Genomic DNA, 20,268 nt, shown 5'->3' with positions numbered 1-20,268 from the left:
GAGGCGGCGGTGCCCGGGGCAGGGCCGGGGGCGGCGGCGGGCGGTGCGCGGCACAGGCTCCGCCCGCGGGCAGCCCGCCAGCCCAGCTCCTCTATCCCTCCCTCCCTCCCTCTCTTTCCCTCCTTCCCTCCCTCCCTCCCTCCCTCCGCGGCTCCATCCCTCCTTCCTGTCGGCGCTGCGCACTGCTGCCGCCGGAGCTGGGCCGCGCCGCGCACCGCCCGCACACCCGCGGCATGCGGCCCCCTCAGGGCACGGCCGGGCGGCGCCGGGTGAGTGTGGGACCGCGCCGGGCGCCCGCTCCCGGCCGCTCGCACCTGGGAGGGGGTGGCCCGAGGGGCACGATGATGGATGTTCCCTCCATCCCTCCCTCGCTCTGCCCGCCCCGGGGAGGTGCCGGCCAGGAGGGGCGGATGGGGGGCTGGCAGCCCCACCGGGACCCAGCGCGGCGGCGGGGGTTTTCGGAGAGTCCCCGGCTACCTGCCTGGTCTCGTGCGGCTCGGGGCTCGGCCGGGGCTGGGGACAGGTGGCGGTGGCGGTGGCGGCACCGGGGGCGCGGCGGGGGCCGGAGCCGGTGTGGGCGCAGATCGAGGCAGCCTCCCTCGGGGGCGCGGGGGGAGACCGGCGGCTCCTCTCTGCCGCTGCCCGGAGCCTGCGACTTAAATAGAGGCTGTGTTTTGTCAACAGCTCATTCTGCTGGCCGGCAGGTTGGCTGGCTCGAGGATTGAGCAGCGGGTAAATACTATTTATGCTTTTATTTTTATTTTATTTTATTTTATTTTATTTTATTTTATTTTATTTTATAATAAGTAGCACCCTTTTGAAAAATGGAACATAAGAGGGGACTCCATAGCCCCTTCTGTGTTTGGGGAGCATCCAGATATGCTGGGCGCCTCGCTGCGCACTGGCTGTGCAGGGACTCTGGCACAGCGGCATCTGTGTCTGTTTTGAGTGATTGAATTTCTAATGTGTCTAGATACCGTGTTTGAAAACGATCTATGAAAACCTTTGAGGCAGTTCTGTAAAGAACGTTATTCCCTTGTAAAATTCAGTGTAAATTTGATTTGACTATGTTGTGCTGGCATGCTTTGTGTTTCTTCCGTAGGAATTGGTTATATGCATGCTTTGTTTTTCAGTTGTCATTGGTGGTGAATGCCTGGGAAGTTTGCTATGAATGGGAGTGAAAATCTGGATAGGTATTATAATCACCTAATACTGAGGAGAGTGTGATAGTGAGCTGTTGTGTAGGAATTGTCACTCTGATTCTTTTCGACAGATTTTCACTCTTAAAATAGTCAAATATTTATATTCAATTAGCAAGGCCGTGTTCTGTCAAATTTCCTTCAGAAAAGCTTGGGAACTGGGTTGATTTCTGCTGTATTTGAAACTCAGTTTATTACCTAAGTAAAGCAATGTGACTTGCCTTTGACATCTCACCTGGAAGTCCATTCTGCCTTTTCTCCTTACTGTAGAAGAAATATTTAAATTCTTCCTAAACCCTTAATTCAACCCCACAGCATGAACCCAGACTGCTAATAAGACTAAGCAGATTTAACTGTGGGAAAGATCGAACTCTATGTCATGCCATGTTCCCTCTCAAATCAGCATGTGGCAATGCCACCTGAGACAGAATGTTTTTTTGGTGTAGATCCATCAGTGCTCGCATGCTTTATATATGAAGCTTTGCACATCCTGTAGGGAAGAATGCATGAATGCCTTGATCTGCAAAAAGTCTGTGCTTGTCCTTAGCTCATCAACCATTTTATGCTGCACGATTTTGGTGATAAAGATAAGCTTTGATTTCTGTTGATTTCTGTACATAAAGGTGAGAATAGACCTAGAAGTCTCCTGGATTTGGCCACAATTTGAATCAAGATCAAAACAAAAATTATCTTTGATGAGGAAAAGGATTTGGATTTGGAAGAGACAGGAGCAAATGCCATTGAGTGTATCCACAGAATGGGATACACAAGCACCATATCTGCACTTGGTTATGATTTGTCAGCATGAGTTGCTGGCTATTAGCTGGAGATGGGTCTGCAGGTTACTTTGGAGAGGTCTAAAAAAAGACAGACTAGTCTCAGTAGACTGCAGGGCTAAGATCTACCCTGGAAAATTTGCAGAAAGTCACAAAATGAAAGCTTATAAATCATTAAGTTGGAGCTGGTTTGGATTATAACTTTTAGGGAGTCAGTAGATCATCCGATTTTGTTTGCTTTCTGTTTACTAAGTCTTTGCATCCTTTCATCTTATCGCTGTTTCACCTATTCAAACTTTTATCAGCATTACTAAGTGATAACAGTTTCCATTGTGCATTCTTCAAACGCACCACTTTAGTCACCTAGAGCAACCAGTGGCAAGCATTATCTGTGAATTAGATTGTGCAGAATCCCTTTACAGGTGTGCTGAGGAAAGGGAGGGACTTAACCTTTAGGTGAGGGCATTCTCACAGACTTGCCGAAGGCAAATTAGGAATACATGGGAACAACCATATGGGTGGAGATGCTCCTCTCAGAGAGGGGAAGACTTTTTCACAGGTGACAAAGCTGCTGCTGCTACTCCAACAGGTATTCATAGGACTTTAATTTCAAGTGCGTGTTGAGTTACAGTCTCTGGCTATAAGGTCACATCTGTTTCAGCATCATGCAACTCTGGGTGTTAGAAAATGTTTTAAAAATATCTGAATTTATTAACATCCATAGGTAATGCTAGAACAGAATCTCTAAATGTATTAGAAACAGCTGTTTTAGAGTATGAATGTTGGATTGCTTAATCCAGTGAGTGTCTGACAGCAAATTTTGTGCTTTATAAAAATATGTATTTAAACAACCTACATGTTTGTAAATACTGAGTCTATCTTGCAGAATGTCATGTATCACAAGGCTGGATTATGTTTTTCTTTTGCCCCTGAGATTTAGTTATGATTACTTCTTGACTGGTAGGCATCAAATTTGTCTAAAAATAAGAAAAATAAATTGCTTCTATATAAGACTTGAGAAGTGCTCTATGCTCCAAAACTGGTTGATACAGTTTGTTCCATAAACAGTTTAATGTAAAAGATGAAAATAGTCCTTGGGACTGAGACCTGGAGACCACGATCCTGCACTTCCAGTGAGTGTGGTCTCACAAGGACATGAGTGTAGCACTGAGTCAGTGGTTACTTAAGCTTCAGAATCGACAGAAGAGCTGGAGGAGTCTTCATCCTGATTCATCTGTCACTTTCAGTAGCCTGAGGTGTTTCTGATGCCTCCGCAAGTGCTGCAGTGTCTTGGGTTGCCTCAGAAAAGGGATCATTCCTGCTGCTTTCTTCTCCTATGTCTTTAAACAAAAGCAACAGCTTTTTTCTTTGGAACCTGATTCTTTGGTTCTGTGCTCTTTTTATCAGCAGATGCAAGCAGGGAGTAGTTGCTTTGTGAATCTTGAGTGCTTTAGCATCAGGCAAGTGGTATGGCCCTGTCAAAGATGAGATTGCATCTGTGTGTGTTGATGCCTAGAAAATTTATCATCACCTCTCCTTTTATTTCTTTTTCCTCTCTAATGTTTACCTGCAACTAAGTGGGATTTTCAAACATGTCTCCTTTGACTGAAGCATCAAAAGTCTGGGTTTTATACATGCTTAAATGTCTTCAGGGATGATCTTCCAGAATCATATGGATTTCTTCCAGAGTCATTAGCATGGCAATGATGAGGACCATATAAATTCCTAGATGAACAGACCTATTTTCTTACCTGTATTTTGAGGGATTGAGGGGCAGCTAGGATATCTATCACTAGAAAACACAGAAGTCCCCTGTGTTCTTTGCTTTCCTTTCTTACTGACTTACAAACGAACAGATTTTAATTAGAATAAATGATCTTCGAAAGTTCTTATCTGTCCCTGAGAAATATATATGGGGACTGTTTTTCATACACATCATCATTTCTTTGCTGATCACTGCTGTCCTCCTTCCTCTGGAAAATTTGCAGTCCCTACATTTACAGACTGTGGGAGCCCTGCTGCTGTGTGTCCACAAGGTCCTTGAACTCTTGCAAGCACCAGAAGCTCAACAGGGCCTTTTGCCACTTCGCTGCCGTCTGCCTTTCCCTGCTGCTGTCTCTTGGAATCATTCCTAGTAGCAGGTTTCACTGTAAGCAGAAAGTGCTTAGGCTAAAAATAGATCCTAAGCCATTGGTATGAATGTTGGTCAGGGTGTAAGGTTTTGAAGGGCATATGCACCCCCTCCTTTCTGTGCACTGTCTGGAGCTGGCACTGGAGTGAGGTCAACTGTTGCTACAGCAGAACCAGCTTTCCCTTATCCCACAGGCAGAGAACTGCTGAGTTGTCAGCTGTTGAGTCCAAATTGTGCCTTTTACCTCAGGGCGCACAAGTTACAAAAGCACATGTCATGGAAAGAAGGACAGCGCTGTGTCAATTCCCTGCTCCTTCTGCCTCACTTCCTACCCTGCCAAAAATCAGACCCTCAGCACAGCCCATGGTAGAGGATGGACTGCTGAGTTGGCAGGTTGGTTTTAGCAACACCTCCCCCCTCTACTGGGCCATGTGTTGTCAGGGAGCAGTCTCCTTTCTCATTGCTATACCCAGCAATTCAGGGGAAGTTTCCTGCAAAACCAAAAGCACAGCCTTTCAGCCAGCCTCAATCTCCTGAAATTTCCTTAAGTAGATTAAGTAGTCCTTTCTTGAGCTTGATTTTATGTTACAGCATTCTCTCCCCAGTCAACCAGTTTCAGTGATACAGTACCATTGGTTAGGAAATTATTGTGGGGTTTTTTTTAGGTTTTGGTGGAGTTTTTTTGGAGATTTTTTGGGGCTTTTTGTTTTCTTTTGTTTTGGAGCGGAATGGTTCTATATTGATGAGTAATGTTATGCTAGTGTTCTCTGCCAGTATAGCTTACTGCATTTTGAACAGTCAAAAAGTACTTTATTTTGGAATATACATATATTCCAAAAATAGAGGTATGCATTTGTGCTTGCTTTGTACCTACAGCTGCACTGATAACACCTTTATAATATTGACTGAACATTGATAGTTTCATGTCAAGGTTGCCTGGTAATTTGTAGTGCATAATCATGAGATTTAAATAAAGCAATGTATTTGAGTGTTTTCTTTAGGTGATAAACACTGCCTGAAAAGTATGCTGGAATGTTTCTTATACTTGCATAATTTTGTCATTATTGCACAAGTTGCTTAAAGGTATAATGAAAGTAGTACAAGCAACAGGGGTGGTTGAGGGTGGTTTACACTGTCAATCTGGCTCAGAAATGGTCCATGTTTTACTTCTGGGCCTCAGCCATCCACTTAAGCTAGTTTTGCTTGCTGAATAAATTAGTTACTCCAAGAAGAAATGCAGACTCAGTTGACTGTACATAACTCAGGCACAGTTAAGCAATTTTTCTGGATGGTATGGGTATGGCCTATGGCAAGGTTGGCTAGGGTGGTGAGCAGCGCAAGCCAGCTCTCTCCCAGCTGCCTTGATGCCCTTCAATGCTCTCCACATTGTGCCCTTGGGCATGACACACGTTTCAGCCTAAAGCTTTAAAAATTGCTCTTTCTTCATTTCAAACACTTTAGTGGAAACCCAGGGCATGGGGGATATCCCCCTGTCTGCCCTGGGGTGCTCTGACTCCCAGGAAAACACTGACCCTCATTCATGGAGAAGGCCTCCTAAGTCTCAAAGTAAACCAGAGACCACAAAAGTGTGAAATAGATTGTAGAGATTGTAGAGAGTAGTTTACTATGTCACATGGGTGAGAAATTTAGATTTTAGGATTTTTAGCGTTTTGTAGATAGATGCAATATGGAGGATGCAGGGTGTTGTCTCGAGTTCCTTTCTTTTTTCTTCCTTCTTCTTCTTGGGTTTGGGTGGTATCTTGTAATTGGGCAGAAAAATCCGCATTGCGGGCCTTTAGGGGTCAGTTATTCAGTTAAAGAGGGAAATAATCTAGGTGTCACTCCTTAATTGGGTAGTTTAGTTTTCGATTAGACTTAAAAAGACCTTGTGGCACGAGTTTGTTAGCCATTTTGTGCTGTTTTTACGCATGTAAGGTCTGAGTGCAGACAGTGTGCTGAAGTCATTATAAGATAACAATAAAACAAGAACATGAAGACCAAAAAAATCCTGTGCATCTGCTTTTCCTAATAAAGAGCTGCTTCAAGGGGGTTTCCCCCTGCCAGGGGAGCCCTCAGGGATTTGCCCAACATGGGGCCCGAAAACTCAGAACTTTGAACACAGAACAAGAAAAGCTTCTTTGGAGCCAGATGATGACCAAGGCCACTTGGTGCAAAGTTGTCTAGTCCAGACTCAGGGTGGTCTCAATAAGTGTGAAGGTGAGCCCTTCTGCAGCATTTAGGCTGTGGGTGAAGACACCTCCACACTGCAGTCCATCAGGGTGGTCTGAGAATATATGATATTCATATTTTCTTTTCATTTATTAGCTGCATTTCAAATTACATGCATGTTTGAGAGTTGCACATCCCATGTATCTTGGAGAATCTATAAGAAAGAAAAATTTGGACAAGTGAAAGAAGAGTCTGGGCTCTGCTCAGCATGGGGCAGGTCTGGGTAATTGCCTTTTGGGGTTACTTGGTGGTACTGCCTTAGCCTGGAAGCCCTTCTCCTTTCCAAAGAGGATTTAGCACAGTCATCCAGAAGCTCTTGTGCCAAGACAGCAGTGCTGCTCATCATGTGATGTAACTATGTTTGTATGGCAGATCATGGTTTTGTCCTTCTTGAACTGGGTGCTCTAATGGCCTCTCGTAAGTGTAAAATCAGTGAGGACAGAGTTTCAAAATCTCAAATAATTGGTTTGAATATTACTGCAAAGCAAAAATGCTTCCTAAATCAAATAAGCTTCAGAAGAAAATCATAATGGTCAGTATTATAGGTGGAGCTTCTGCAGATTCTAAAGCCCAGAGGGTGAATATAAGTATTCCAATTATAACTAATTTTCACAATAATTCATGTTTTGGATCAAATTCAGCACTTGCGGCAAGAGATGTGTGGCCTCTGAGGTTTTTACAGCTACTCTGGAGCTAAAACCTAGGAGATATGTTTCTAATCCTAGGCAGAAAAAAGAGAGGAGGTGAAAGGAAAGGGAAAAAATACTATTTTTGTTGTAAACTTATGCGTTGTCTTGAGTCATGTGCGGCAAAAACAGAAGTACTGTGTTTGTGAGGTGAACTTAAATGTCAAACTCCTCTAGGGCTTCACCTAGTTGTGAGGATAATAACATCTGTTTCCTAGATTCTACCTGTTCTTCCTTTTCCCCTCTTTCCACCTGCTCCACACATTTCCAAAAGTCATGGCTGTGGGAAGCCTTTAGTGCACAGGTCTCAAGGCACGTAACTCGTATTTCATCTGCTAGAGCAGCATTGTCACAATTCCCAATATAGAACAGCCTGCTCCAAATTAAATGTGATTGGTCTGGTTCTTTTTCAAGATGATGGGAAATTTTTGACCAAATATTGCCACATATTTTAAAAGACAGGGTCAGTCTGGACATAAATCCAGCAAAATATTATGTGACCCTTATTGTAAGTCTTACCTCAAAATCAGTATTTTGTCCCTTTCATATTGTCTTCACTATTAAAAAACTTTCTAAAGTGAGATATGTGCATGATTTGTACTAATGTAGTCTGACGCAGTAATGTGAACTAAAGGCTTTAATATAGTAAGATTTGCATTGAACCCGTATTTAGAATTTCTTAGTAATTAATACATCCAATCTTATTTTTATGTCAACCAGTTCACTCCTCCCATGAAAACCTTTGCCAATACTTAATTAGTTTTACTTTTCACAATGTTCGCTTTTCAGTGGAGGTCTACTACATGGCATTTCCTCTCGTGTTTTACATTGTGGGCTAAGTTTAAATTCTTTCTCTGTGTAGATAGTTGAGAACTGTGACCAAGTAATCTCTCTAAACTAAATAGTTATATTGTGTTAGCCTTTGCAACAACAGACCCAAACTGTTCAAAGTAATAATTTGATCCTGAGTATAAATCGACTTTGTACTGGATGAAACTATTTCCACTGCTGATGAATGGCTAGTTTTTCTCTTGTGTTCTTGGATCAGCAGGTTTTGTAAGGTAGCCTGATCCATACAGAAAAAGTTGTTAAGACTTTTATTTTCAATATCTTTAATGTATTTATTTGCTTGGGCTGCGATAACTGATACTTCGAAAACTTTGAAAATGTTTTCCGGTTCCTTCCTCATATTTCAACTACTGAGTGGTGCATCTGGTGTTAACATGCAAAGAATGTATCCTTGAAAACGTTAGATTCTTGTCTGCTATCCTTTTCCCCTGGTGTATGCATACTTGCTAATCAGTAGGTAGCTCTGGGTTGAAATTTGGGCAGTGATTACTGCAGACATAAATGGGAGCAAGCACTCAGCATTACAATAGCTGCTGTAGAATTAGGTCATTAACAGGCTTTCAGCAAAATTGTGTTATTTTTCCTCTTCACACACTCAGAGACAGAACATATAATTTCACATCTTTTCTGAGTAATCCTCAAGTGTGGCATTCCTAGCAATGAATACGAGTCTTTCAGCTTCAGGTGTTTCATGTGACTGCCCAGTTCACCGTTCAGCTTTCCTGTACTGAAGACTAAGGAAAGCTCCTGCAGTTGGGCTCCTGCCAACAGTGCAAATGTGAGTTTGTGCATAGCTTCATTAGTAAGTTAGAATTAGTCATATACTTATGTTTCTGAAATTCCAGAGCAATATGTGTATATATGTGGTTACTGAGGCTTATTATCTTGCATAAATCTGCAGTGAGTTAGTCATGAGCAGCACTCCTTGGCTATCAAATACCCTCTTGCAGAGGACATGGGTGATCTCTGATAGCATTTAGCAGCTTGTTTCATGAGGCCTGAGAACTAACATGAATAAGATGCTGCAATCTAAACCCAGCTTTTTGATGAGCTGATGACTTTAAGAATTGAACAAGTATTGGTAAAAATTGCCTTCACTCGACCTCTTCTTTGTTGCACAAGTCCTCTTGACCATTAGTTTTTGCCATACTTAGTGATAGTCACTTGGTTTGGTTTGGTTTTAGTTTTTAAAATTTTCTTATTTGGACAAAATAACGTATTTGTCACTTATATTCCTAATACCTACAAAGGTATCTTATCTTTTTAAGCTCTTCTACTGCAGTTTACAAATATTTTCTGTATATAATATTCTAAAGTAAAATACTTATATCTGTGAGGCATATGTATTGGCATCTAAATATGTTTTGCACTTCTAGTCTGTGTGCAGATTCTGTGAATAGCTCTTTAGTATGGGAAGGTGCAGAAATGGGAAAAGCAGAGTGCTCTCCAAAGATGTTTGTGGTGGTGTTATTTGTGTAATGTTTTGTGAGTTCTAATGACTTGCTCTGTGATGAGATAGGCACAAGCTTTTGTAGAGTAATATTTCACACAAGGAATAAAAAAATTATGTGTTGGTGTTTCATACCATAAAATTAAAGGTTCTGCCAGTCTCTGGATTTTGACAGGTGAACTTGTAAGGATGTGCTTGGCCTTAATGCGTCTGTGCTGTGCTTAATGTGCTGTGTTTCTGAATAGACCTGACTAGATTAATGAAGAGCAGAATTTTTCCTAACGAATAGAATACTGGAATAGAAACTAAAAATAAACTGAACTTCTGATTCATATAACTACACCCAGGTTTTAGTTCTCCAGCTTGTCAGGATCCCCTTGCCCCTGCCTTTTCTTCCCTATGTCTGGCCACCTCAGTCTGCAGCCACCAGAGAGACCATTGAGAATTGTCACACGTCTCTTGCTCCCACAGTTGGACTTGCTCAGCACTTTGGAAACAATAGCTGCTTCGTTGCTGACTTGTGAAACAAAAAAGTTAAACATATCAGCAACAATGCGTGAAAAATGTGATGAACAACCTTCCACAGGAAAAGGTTTTTACATGCTACTGTGTATTATTGGTGTCGGAAGCTAGTAAGTAAGAAATCCTTCTTCTTTTGTGCTTTATCTGCCAGCTCAATGCTGAGAGAAGTAAACTGTGAGATTTACTAATAATAGCAGGAAGGAAGAACCCTGTTAAGCATAGATAGAAAAGTTGGTATGACTTGTGGGTGTAAAATCCAAGGATGTTTTTTCCTCTCCTCAGCCCTTTTTTATAGTCACCTTTCAGAAGAGAAAAACAAAAGAGTACTTCAGGAGGTGAATCTCACTTCCAAGGGAGGATTGAGGGAGAAGAGGCAGATGCAAGTTACAGATGCTATAATGATGGTCATGTGAAAGTGATGTGAAGATGTGAGACATGGCCTTGAAAATTTCTGTTTAGTTTTCTTATCCTAAGAATGAATCATATCAGAAGAGACTTGTGGAACTGCCTCACTCTATGTCCTATTAGTAGCAGTCTCAATCTTGCATGAGCTGCTTTCAATTTTAAATGAGGTGCAGCATCATTACCCTTGCAGATGCTGCTGTCTCAGCACTTGCTGGTGGGTTATTTACAGGGAATCGATTCTCTGCTTTTCTTAACTGCTAAAAGAAATTGCAGAAAAGCATTGTTTTATTTTACAGCAGTAAAAATCATGGATCCTAGCCATCGTGTGTATTATTTTAAAATCTTCATATCTTCATTGCTTTGTTTCTTTTTCTGAGCACTATTTTAATGGTGCAGAGTTCTCTTTACTATTTTATCCCTGTTGAAACCAGGACAACATCCCTGCAAAGTACTTTTATAGCAGTATTTTCTATTCTGAGACCCTCTATGAAACACCTAAAGAGCTGCTAGGTTTTTTACATCAAGAAAAATAAATAAACTTTCTAAGATAGAAAAATCCATCCAACAGACAAAATACAAACTTCTCATTTAGATTATTCTGAAAAAGTTTGGAATTTTTAGCATCTTTTTTGTGGACTGGGAGATTTCAGTCTGTGTTTGAATTCTATTTATAGTCATTTTGCAAAAATTGAAAACAAAATTTTGAACTTTCATTCATGTTTTCTTTTTAGACTGTGTACTGCCTAAACTGAATGATCAGTCTAAATTATGGGAAACTGAAAGCTGAGTGTTAATTTACTTGGAAAACAACTACATCTCATTCCTCTCGCATTGCAGTAAGCGATTAAGGAAGTCCTGCATTGTAGAGGGGATAACATGAAGGAGCACACTAAAACTGAGGTGAGGTTGTAAGTTTCTTGGTAGCATCAAAGTCTTTTAGATGGGTAGAAAGGATAACATGAAAGAGTCAGTTTATATTGAGGCACTTGGTTGCTGCGCTGCTGCAAGATCTGCAAGTGGACCATAAGCCCTTTGCAGGGACCTTTGTGAGCAGAGCAGAGCAGAAAAGGAGGAGTAGTGTTGCCCTCAGAAAGCTGGATCAGTGTGCCTGCCTGTTGTTTGGGTCCCTGTCTCCAGTGGAAGCTGTGAGCAGGAAGAGAATGAGGGAGTACTGTTACCATAAACAGGCATGAGAGTGAGTCCATGTACGTGCATGAACTGTGTGGTTAATAGAAATTTCTTATAGCCTGTGTCTGTGAGATTTAATTAGCAAAGAGACCATCTCCAGTATATTAACTGTAGAAGTCAATATTTGCTGAGTAGTTAATTCCAACACTTTGCCACCTTAAAAGGAGGGGATATTAATGTATATATGTGTAAGTGAAAAAGTCTAGGGGGAACAAAATACAATTAAAACAGCATGTGAAGGAAATAAATGAAGGAAATACAACTGCTGTGTAATTACACATGGACTGACTTGTTCTGATAATGTCCTACTAAATTGTAAACCATCCTTTTTTGTCAAGACTGGAAGGGGAATTGCAGCATTGAGGGCCCACTTGTGTGCAGAGCAGAGAGAAAAGTCCCTATCCCAGTGGAAGGGTGGTCATACATGATAACATGCTGCAATATATCTTCATGTGATCTGTCAGATACTTATTAAGAGAGGAACTACAGCAGGTCTTGAGAGCTTTTAGTCTCAATAAAGATTAGTACAACAGGAATTTGTCAGGAAATATAGATCTGTAGTTTCAGGAATTGCCCATTTCCTTGATTAGTTAAAAAAATCAATTTATTTCTCATAAGTGACTCTCATTCCTTACATTCACTGTAAAAGGATATTACATAACTGTTGCTCTTTATTCTCCGTATATTATTTAATGTGAAAGTTGTATTTCAGCATTTGATCTATTTATGTGCTTTTTGTACACGTGAAGAGAGACTTTCTTTGGATTTGGTTCATTGTACCTTAAAATAATTTGAATACCACAGGTTTTATTGTAAACAATGAAGGATTCCAACCCTTGGGTCATTGCCGGTTTTTAAAAAAAACACACTTGGAATTGCTTCAGTAATTATCAGTGTTCTCTTATAAAACTAATTAGGCTTTTCCTGTGATGGAAAGAAGATTAAAGGTCATATAGTTCAAAATAAGTTTTTGGACATTTCCAGATAAAGGAAAATAAACTCTCATTAATAAGGTCAGCTTCTTAAATGTTTGTGAGTTCACAAGGCCATATGACCTGAAGAGAACCGGCAGGGACAGTATTATGCAGATAACATGACTCTTCTAAGGAAAAGCAATTTTATCCTGCAGTCTTTGTAAAGACTGAGTGATGTGATCTGGCCCTTGAACCTGACATTGAGTAAAATGCAGCTGACAATGTGGGCAATTGACATTTTCTTCTGAAGACGTGCTGTTTTGAGAACTACAGAGTGGCTAACAGTATCCTCCAAAACTGAAACGTGCTTTGAAATAATTAGATTACGTTTTCTTCCAGTTACATGTCAGTAAAACGCAATAAGCATTGGAGAAGTGGAAACCTCTCTGTCTGCTTTCATTGGATTCTTGGTTTATGTACTGAAAAAAAAAAGGTGGGTGCATTTTTTTTCTATGCTTTGCACCTGTATTAAGTATTGAAAAGGCATAGTGGATAGCCACTGGAGTTATGATAAGAGGTATTCTTTAGTAATCGGACTTGTGTGCATTTGCTCACTGTACTTGTTCCATGCTGTGTTGCAAAGCACAAGAATTCAAGGAAGTGTCGATCATGAGGTCACCAAATTCAAGCATATCAGGAAATGTGTGTAGCTGAATCAGATTTATTAAAGTACGTCCTTTATCTCCATACAATATTAATTTGCCAGTTGTAGTAAATATCAAGAAAAATTTTGAATGGGTTAAAACACAAGTGTGTAAGTGACTCTGAGCTGTTTCCTTCTCCTGCACAGCACAATAACCTAGAAGATCAAAAATTCTCTTTTGGCCAGTAGCGTCCCTTAACCTTCACCCCTTTGCTTTGTTCTTTGTTCAGATGATTAGGTGTTTTCCATCTGCACCTCTATGGCAGAAGAATCTGTGCTTGTTAATTTGAGTTGACTTCCTAAGGAAGCTGGGCTTATCTGATAAAGTGTTGTCTGTCCCCTCACCCTTGCAGTAACCTTTGAACACACTGCTCAGGTTCACTTCAGTCAGGATGAGGAGGTGAGATCTCAGCATACTGTCTCCTTACAAACTTGGTGAAACTCAGCATCTGGATGGACATACCCTGCTGAGGAAATTGCTGCAGAGTGAAGTCAACCTTTACTGTACTGCAGTCCAGATCTTTCTAGCGTGCCTCTTCTGATGTCTAATAAGACCTAGGGGTAATCTATAATAATATTGTCCTAATATGTAACATCAATAAATCATGAACAGGCTTGCAAATATCCCAAAACATATTTAGTCTATTTTTGGTAGTATTAAGGTTCACTCTGTTTCTCAGAAGAGTTTGTTTTTTGTTGTTACCATCTGGAGAGCAGTGCTGTGCTCCTAGTAGTCATTGATGTGCTTGTATTTAAACATGTACTTGATGACTAATTGATATGGCAAGGACTTCCAAAATCAGGAGTGAGACACCCAATTTTCTTTTGAAAGTGTCTTCATTCTTCTGAAAAATCTCACGCTAGGAACACTGAACAATGCATGAAAAAATTACTCTAGTAGGACTAAGAGTTTTTAACTTAGCATACAGTTTAATTGAAAACAGGCATAAATCAATGAGAGCAAAAGGCAAAGTGTCCAAAATGCATATTTTGCTTGAAAAACAAGAAAAGTCACCTAGTAAGTTACCTTTTGATTGTGGTAGAAAAATATAATCAGTTCCTACAGTGTTTCTTTGCTTTTTATTGCCCTTTCAGTCCACTGCTCTGTCTGACTGTTCCACCTATTCAGTATCACCATGTTTTTTTCTCTCCAGCTCATTGGTCCCAGCAGGGGTATTCTTCCCAGTGATCTGTCATGTTCTTGTTTGGTAGGTTTTTTTTTGTTTACATGAGTCTTCCATTGACTCCATGAAGGAATCTTCCATTGTAATTTCCAAATCCATCTCAAAATTGTATACATGGTATAAATACAAAGTATTTGATATCTGCTTCTGCTGCATTTTTTCCTTTATTTCAAAAGGCAAGTCCTGAGCATCTCAGTTTCTTTGTGTGTGTTGTGCTCTCCAACAGGTACTAAAGGCTTTTGTAAAATCATTCTTCAGTTGTGACACTTGTTCATGAATTTGTCATCTCATGTCCTTGCCAGGGAAAGGTGCTTCTCATGCAAATCACCACCTGGAAGTACCCTGCAGCTTTCCCAGTCTGCAGCTTGCTTATTTGTATTTCCATAGTGTCTAACAGTCCTGGAATCAGAAAAAAAAAGGAAGAACTGAAAATACTGGAATGCAGGCGGAGTTGCAAGTTGGCCTTAGAAGCTGAGACAGGTGACATACTTACTCCATCTGGGGTGAACTTTAACCCTTGTTGGTAAAATTACTTGCTAAAATGCTTGTGTCTGTAGGTGGTGCTTGAGACCAGAAGCTTTGAAAATGAAACGCTGAAGTGTTGATCCTTGCACTGAGCTGGTCTCCTGAATTCTCACTTCTCCTTGCAGAGGCAGGCTGGGGTGCCTATAAGATTAACTGCAGTGTCTCAGAGGTGATGCTGCTGTTTGGCAGCTAGAGGACGCAGTGAGGAGGGAATTTTTCTTATGCTTGACAGGAAAAAGACCCCAATAAAACAAATGTCTCATAGGACTGTAATTTTGGCTTTGTGTATTCCTGCACATTCACTGAATAATATATTAACACCCTGTCTTTGTTTCCTTTTCTTCCGCTGCAGATTAGAAGACATTTGGTGTAGATAGGAAACTTGAATTATTTTATCAGCTTTCAGAAAAAGAAATAGGAGATTTTTAAATTAATTCCTCAGAACTGGGGAAAGCCAGATTCCCAAATGGGACTCAGTCTCCGTTTATAAACAAGTTTCGGTGATTCATGTTCTGCAAATCTTTTATAAAGTGGAATAGTGCCATGTTATAAAACAGAGAGGGAAAGCCTGCATCTAGATTACCAGAGATTTTTTTCTCAACTTTGGAAATTTTTTCAAAGAGGTGGAAGAATGTACTCTGTTGAAAAACAGCCAAGCTCTCTCTGCCTCAAATAAATCTTATTAATTCTTTTTTTTATTATTATTACTCAGCTAGCTTTAAAGTCAAAGACTGAAGCCTGTGGGATCAGCTTTGCTAAAGAAAGGCAGTTCATCTTCTGTTTCTGTGTTCATTGCCTTTACTGCCAGCTGTATTGGCCATTTGCTTGGTTTCCCAGAAATGTGTACTTCTGGCATGGTTTTTCAGATAGGGGAATTTTTTTGGAAGCTTTCAGTTGGCAACAGTGGAATGCATAACTTGATGTATGCATTTTTACCTGGATGTGAATGTGTTTTCTTTCACTTTGAATGCTGAATTAGTATCCTTCAGCAGAGACAAGTAAAATGATCTTTCTCCACCTGCTGAGCAGAGTAAATTTTCTTCTTTGATCTAGGCACATACTTAGCACTTGCATTTCTGCTTGATAGTTTTTGGGGTGATGGCTGTCTAGTATTGCCAGAAATTCAGCCCCTTATCATTCTGTACAATATTTTGGTGGTATGCTATGTAATAATTTTCCTTAAGAGCTTTTAATATCCCATTTGGTGGTAAATTATTATGATACCTTTAGCTGTGGAGGCAAAATAAAAATTTTAACTTGAGAAAATTTATTGACAAAGACACTTCTCCATTTGCACTTACTACATATATTTTTACTTATTTCATGGTTTCATCTAGACCTCTCCACTTAGTTTCCTAAACCTTTTGTATAAGCTGACTTTTTAACCATTTCTTTTCAGATATCTGCTTCTGGAGCAGAAGTATATCTATAAAAACTCCAGCAACTAATCCTCAATTCATAGACATTTTTAAAAAATGTATCTGGAGGCTTATGACTGTCAGATCAGGCTGCAGGCAAAAAGCAGGCTGGAAAGATTATTGATTTTTCTTTTTTTTTTTAGCTGTTTTGTTTGTTTTCAAAGTGGTTTCCAAGCACTTGACAATGAAATACATTTGGAGACCAGAAAACTCAAAAGTACAACAAAGCTTTGCAGAACTTTTGTGCTTAGAGAACTGATCTGTTACAACTCACTAAGAAAACACTTTTTTTTTAAGAGAATTGAGCATTTGGTCAGCTATGCTGAAAAAAAATAGGATACACAGAGCCAGTTAAGCCAAGAAATAAGTAATAACAGAGTCAGAAAGAGACATACCAGTTATTTTCTGCTTTCCCCTTTAAGAGGTTAAGTCTAAAGAGACTGGTAATATCTTAGCTGCCCTCATTTTCTCTGTCACAGAACCTTTAACCTTCTTTACAGCTGACAAGATTTTGAAGCAAAGCTGTCCTCACATATTTTCCCATTATTGTCTTGGAGTCCTTTTCCCTTTCTCATCTATCTGATCTTCACTAGATGCACTGACTGAATCAAAACATCTTTAAAAGTCCACGATGACTATTGAGCTCTTTTAAATATTGGCCACCAACTGCTGGCTTCAGTGGTTAAGAATCTGAATCTAACTGTTCTTTTGCTACCTTGTCTGTGTAAGAAGAAATTCAGAATTTCTTTTTTCTGACCACAGATGCAAGGGTAGCATGACATAAAGCCCTGGGTGGAAGTCAGGGAATTCCTGTGTGCTGTACCTTCCTACACTTATTATAGAATCCTGCTTGTAGTAGTTGATCTTAAAGAAGGGCAGTTTACACTGAAGCCTGCCATTCAAGCCTGCTGTTGTTATGGCATGAATTTGCATGTGAATGCTTTCTGTATGCGCCCACAAATTTTTTATTTAGCATAGATTTATGGGAGGCTCTTTCAGTATTTTAAAATTTCAAAAGTCAAAGACCTTTTAGGCAAAGACTTTAAGGTGAATTTGCTGTGCAAACACACGCACAGTCAGGAGGTTTGAGGATGAGACTGGGGTCTGAAGTACTAAATAAACAGCTAAGTGGCAGCTTTGTAAGTATCTGAGGCTGGATCACACACTGATATTGAGTCAACAAGGTCTGAATGTAGGAGAAAGCAAATATCGCATGGGCTGTGTAAATACATAGGTTTGCCTTAGGGAAGTTCCTTCATTGTTCTTGATAATGCTCAGGCCTCAGGGCAGAGATATTTCAAAACTGTGGATACAGCAGCTTTGGTTCATGGAGAAATGTTTATTCCAGGAATGATCAGAAGTCTAAAAACTAAGACTGGGAAATGGTGAAAAAAATTGGAGCTTTTAAGGGAGGTGCTATTAGAGATGTGGTATCAGTCATCTTCTATGTAAGAGGTTGCTGCAAGGCAGAGGATAAACTGTTCTTTGTCTGCTGGAGATAGGACAAAGTAATGTGCTTAAAATGGAGCAAGAGATAGTTGTGGAGCACATTTGGAATGCTGATGATAGTGCCAGTTAAGTGACATGAATATATGGCCCAAGGAAATGAGATGGTTATGGGATGTGCTATTTTTTAAGATGGACAACTGTTAAAAGTGGTTTAATTCCAGTGGCTTTTTTTCTGGTGGAGACAATGGACGTAACACCCTTTATACTGCTTTTAAAAACAAAGACCTGTAGAATAAAGACATTTATATTTAGTAACAACTGCTCTGGTTGCACTCCAGGCAACCACGGTCAAGGTTTTACCTTCTTCTGACAATGTCGAGCTCTCTTGTCCTAAATAAATATCCCTGCTCCTAAGAGTACCTCTGTCTAGAGGATGATATGCTTTTCATATCTTTCAGGGTAAGGAAAAACATCCATGCCTTGCTGAGTTAGTCTTGAACTGGTGGAAGGCAGCTTTCATCCAAAGAAAGTAAACTTCCTATTTTTAAAGTACTTCAATTATTTTGTAACTTTTTAATTAAAACAAGCCTATAAATGGGAGTCTTTTCTCCTGACTAATGGCATTTAATTATGTGACATGAGGATTCTAATTGCCAACTTTTCAGCAAGTTATAAAATGTGAATAAGAACTAGGGAGTCTATTCTTGTTACGAAAGATTGTGGTTTACAAGACTCATCTTACTCTGCGTGAGACTACATAGGTTCACTTCTGTGCCTGACTCTGAAACTGAAATTAAAACTGTTCTTGAGTTATGAGAACTTGGTATGACTCAGATTTCTTGTAATGCACTGCTATGATGTTACTCTTAAAACTTCTGCAGTAGGAGGACAACTCAGTGACCTACGTGTTGAAAGAGGTGCAGAAAACCAGATTTTCTTAAAATACACATACACACACATAGTTGTTGAATCTACCTCATAAACCTGGCATGACCAAGCAGGTTTTTCATGTATCTACACAGGTAATGTGTTTAGAGACTTGGGATTAATATGAGAGGCTTGGGATTTAATTAACAGCTCAGTTCTCTCGTCTTCAAGTGGCATCAGTGCCTTTTAATCTTTCCTTGACTTTGCCAGGTGATAGAGGACTGTCAATTGACTGTGCTATAGAGTTTGAAATTTTGGGTTTGGACTTTTCTGCAAACCAGAAATAGCCTTTGAAGAAGTCCTCAGAAACAGATAAAATTTACATATATTGCATAGACTGAAATAGAAATCAGTCATTTTATTAATGTAACTCCCAGGCTTGTCTGAGTGGTCTTCACGCTGTTTATGAAGTTAGAGGTTTGTGTGCAAAATTTAAACCTAGAGATAGCATCCCATATTTTTGTTAATAACATGGTGAAATACGAGTACCCTGAGATACACCAGAATGCAAAGGGGGAATTTGGTGCAGAGATCATATATTTTATGTACTGGTTGGTTCTTGATTCATCTTTACCTGGATTTGTCAACCTCTGCACCTGATTTAGCTTTTAACAAGTTACACAGCATGGATATTACAAATTAGGAATATATGAAAAATACTTTCTGGGGGCAGTGTAGCTTAAATTAATATGTGTTTTGTGAGGTTTTCAAGTGATTTGAGCGCATGCTGAAATTAAAATAATTGCTAAGTTTTATGGGTACCCTTCACATATAACAGTGGTCTTGACTATAGTATTTCTCTCATCTCTTATGCTGCCTGGACCTTTCCTTCAACCTGGTTATTGCAGACCAAGAGAAAGAAGAGAAATGGCTTCTTGTGAGGAGCTCTGGATTATTTGGCATAGTGCTGTTGTGTTTCTTCTCACACAGTGCAGATTGGTAATGGACAGAAGAGCATTTCATGCATTTCCAGCTGTCCCCTAAGGAAAGATTCCTTAAAAAAAACAAACAAACAAAAACCCAAGCTAATAAAAATACATGGGATGACGAAGCACAGACCTGGCACAGGGAACTTCAGAGTAAAGGGGTTTCTTTAAATATTACAGAGACTTCTAGACAAAGTTTGTTATTCTGATCATAGTCGTCTGGCTTTGGAAGATATTTCTGAGTCAAGGTCAGGAGCCTTTCAGAATAGAATCCTGGACAAAATGGGAACAAAGCTGCTCTGTAGGACAGGTAGACTTGGTCATATTCTAACATGAAAATGATCCAGCTCCTGCTGTTGGTTGCTGAAAAGACCTCTGGCTACATGAGAGCTATGGTCTCTGGAAGGGTGCTTATGTCTTCACAGATTTCAGGTAGCAGGGAAACCATGCACCAGAAATGAGATTTCGGATAGGTTTTCCTGCAGTTTTTCCCTTCTGAAAACAAAATCTGATTGTGTTTGATGTGTGGATGGAACTAAGTGGTCCTGCTGAACAGCTGACCTTCTCTTTTTAAAACAAGAAACTTGTTAAATCTTCAATGAACACACTTAACATAATATTCCAGAGAAGTTTTTACTCTAACATCAGTAGTTGCAGCAAGAAGTATTTTTTTGATAAAGAAATGGCTCACTTTTTTTTCTCCATTATTTTTCCTCCAGGCATTACTAGTTAAGACTGGATTGAACCAGTGATCTTGGATGATCAGATCTGGTTCTGCAATGTCTTG

General features: G+C 40.0%; 1 protein-coding gene across 2 annotated transcripts in view; it reads left to right on the top strand.

The window, feature by feature from the left end:
• The first annotated feature begins 115 nt into the window (after window positions 1–115).
• LOC137464683 (leukemia inhibitory factor receptor-like) overlaps window positions 116–20,268 on the top strand; it is a 55,719-nt gene continuing 35,566 nt past the window's right edge. The window contains exon 1 of one of the 2 annotated variants that reach the window (XM_068176128.1): window positions 116–269. The gene's annotated coding sequence lies outside the window, so the exon portion shown is untranslated. Of the gene's footprint in view, window positions 270–379; window positions 733–20,268 lie in introns of those variants that run through there. The other variant, XM_068176127.1, reaches the window with a different exon arrangement.

Source organism: Anomalospiza imberbis, chromosome Z (assembly GCF_031753505.1).
Source record: "Anomalospiza imberbis isolate Cuckoo-Finch-1a 21T00152 chromosome Z, ASM3175350v1, whole genome shotgun sequence".
NCBI lineage: Eukaryota > Metazoa > Chordata > Aves > Passeriformes > Viduidae > Anomalospiza > Anomalospiza imberbis.
The sequence above is the reverse complement of the archived record's forward strand: the minus strand, read 5'-3'. Positions and strand labels throughout refer to the sequence as shown.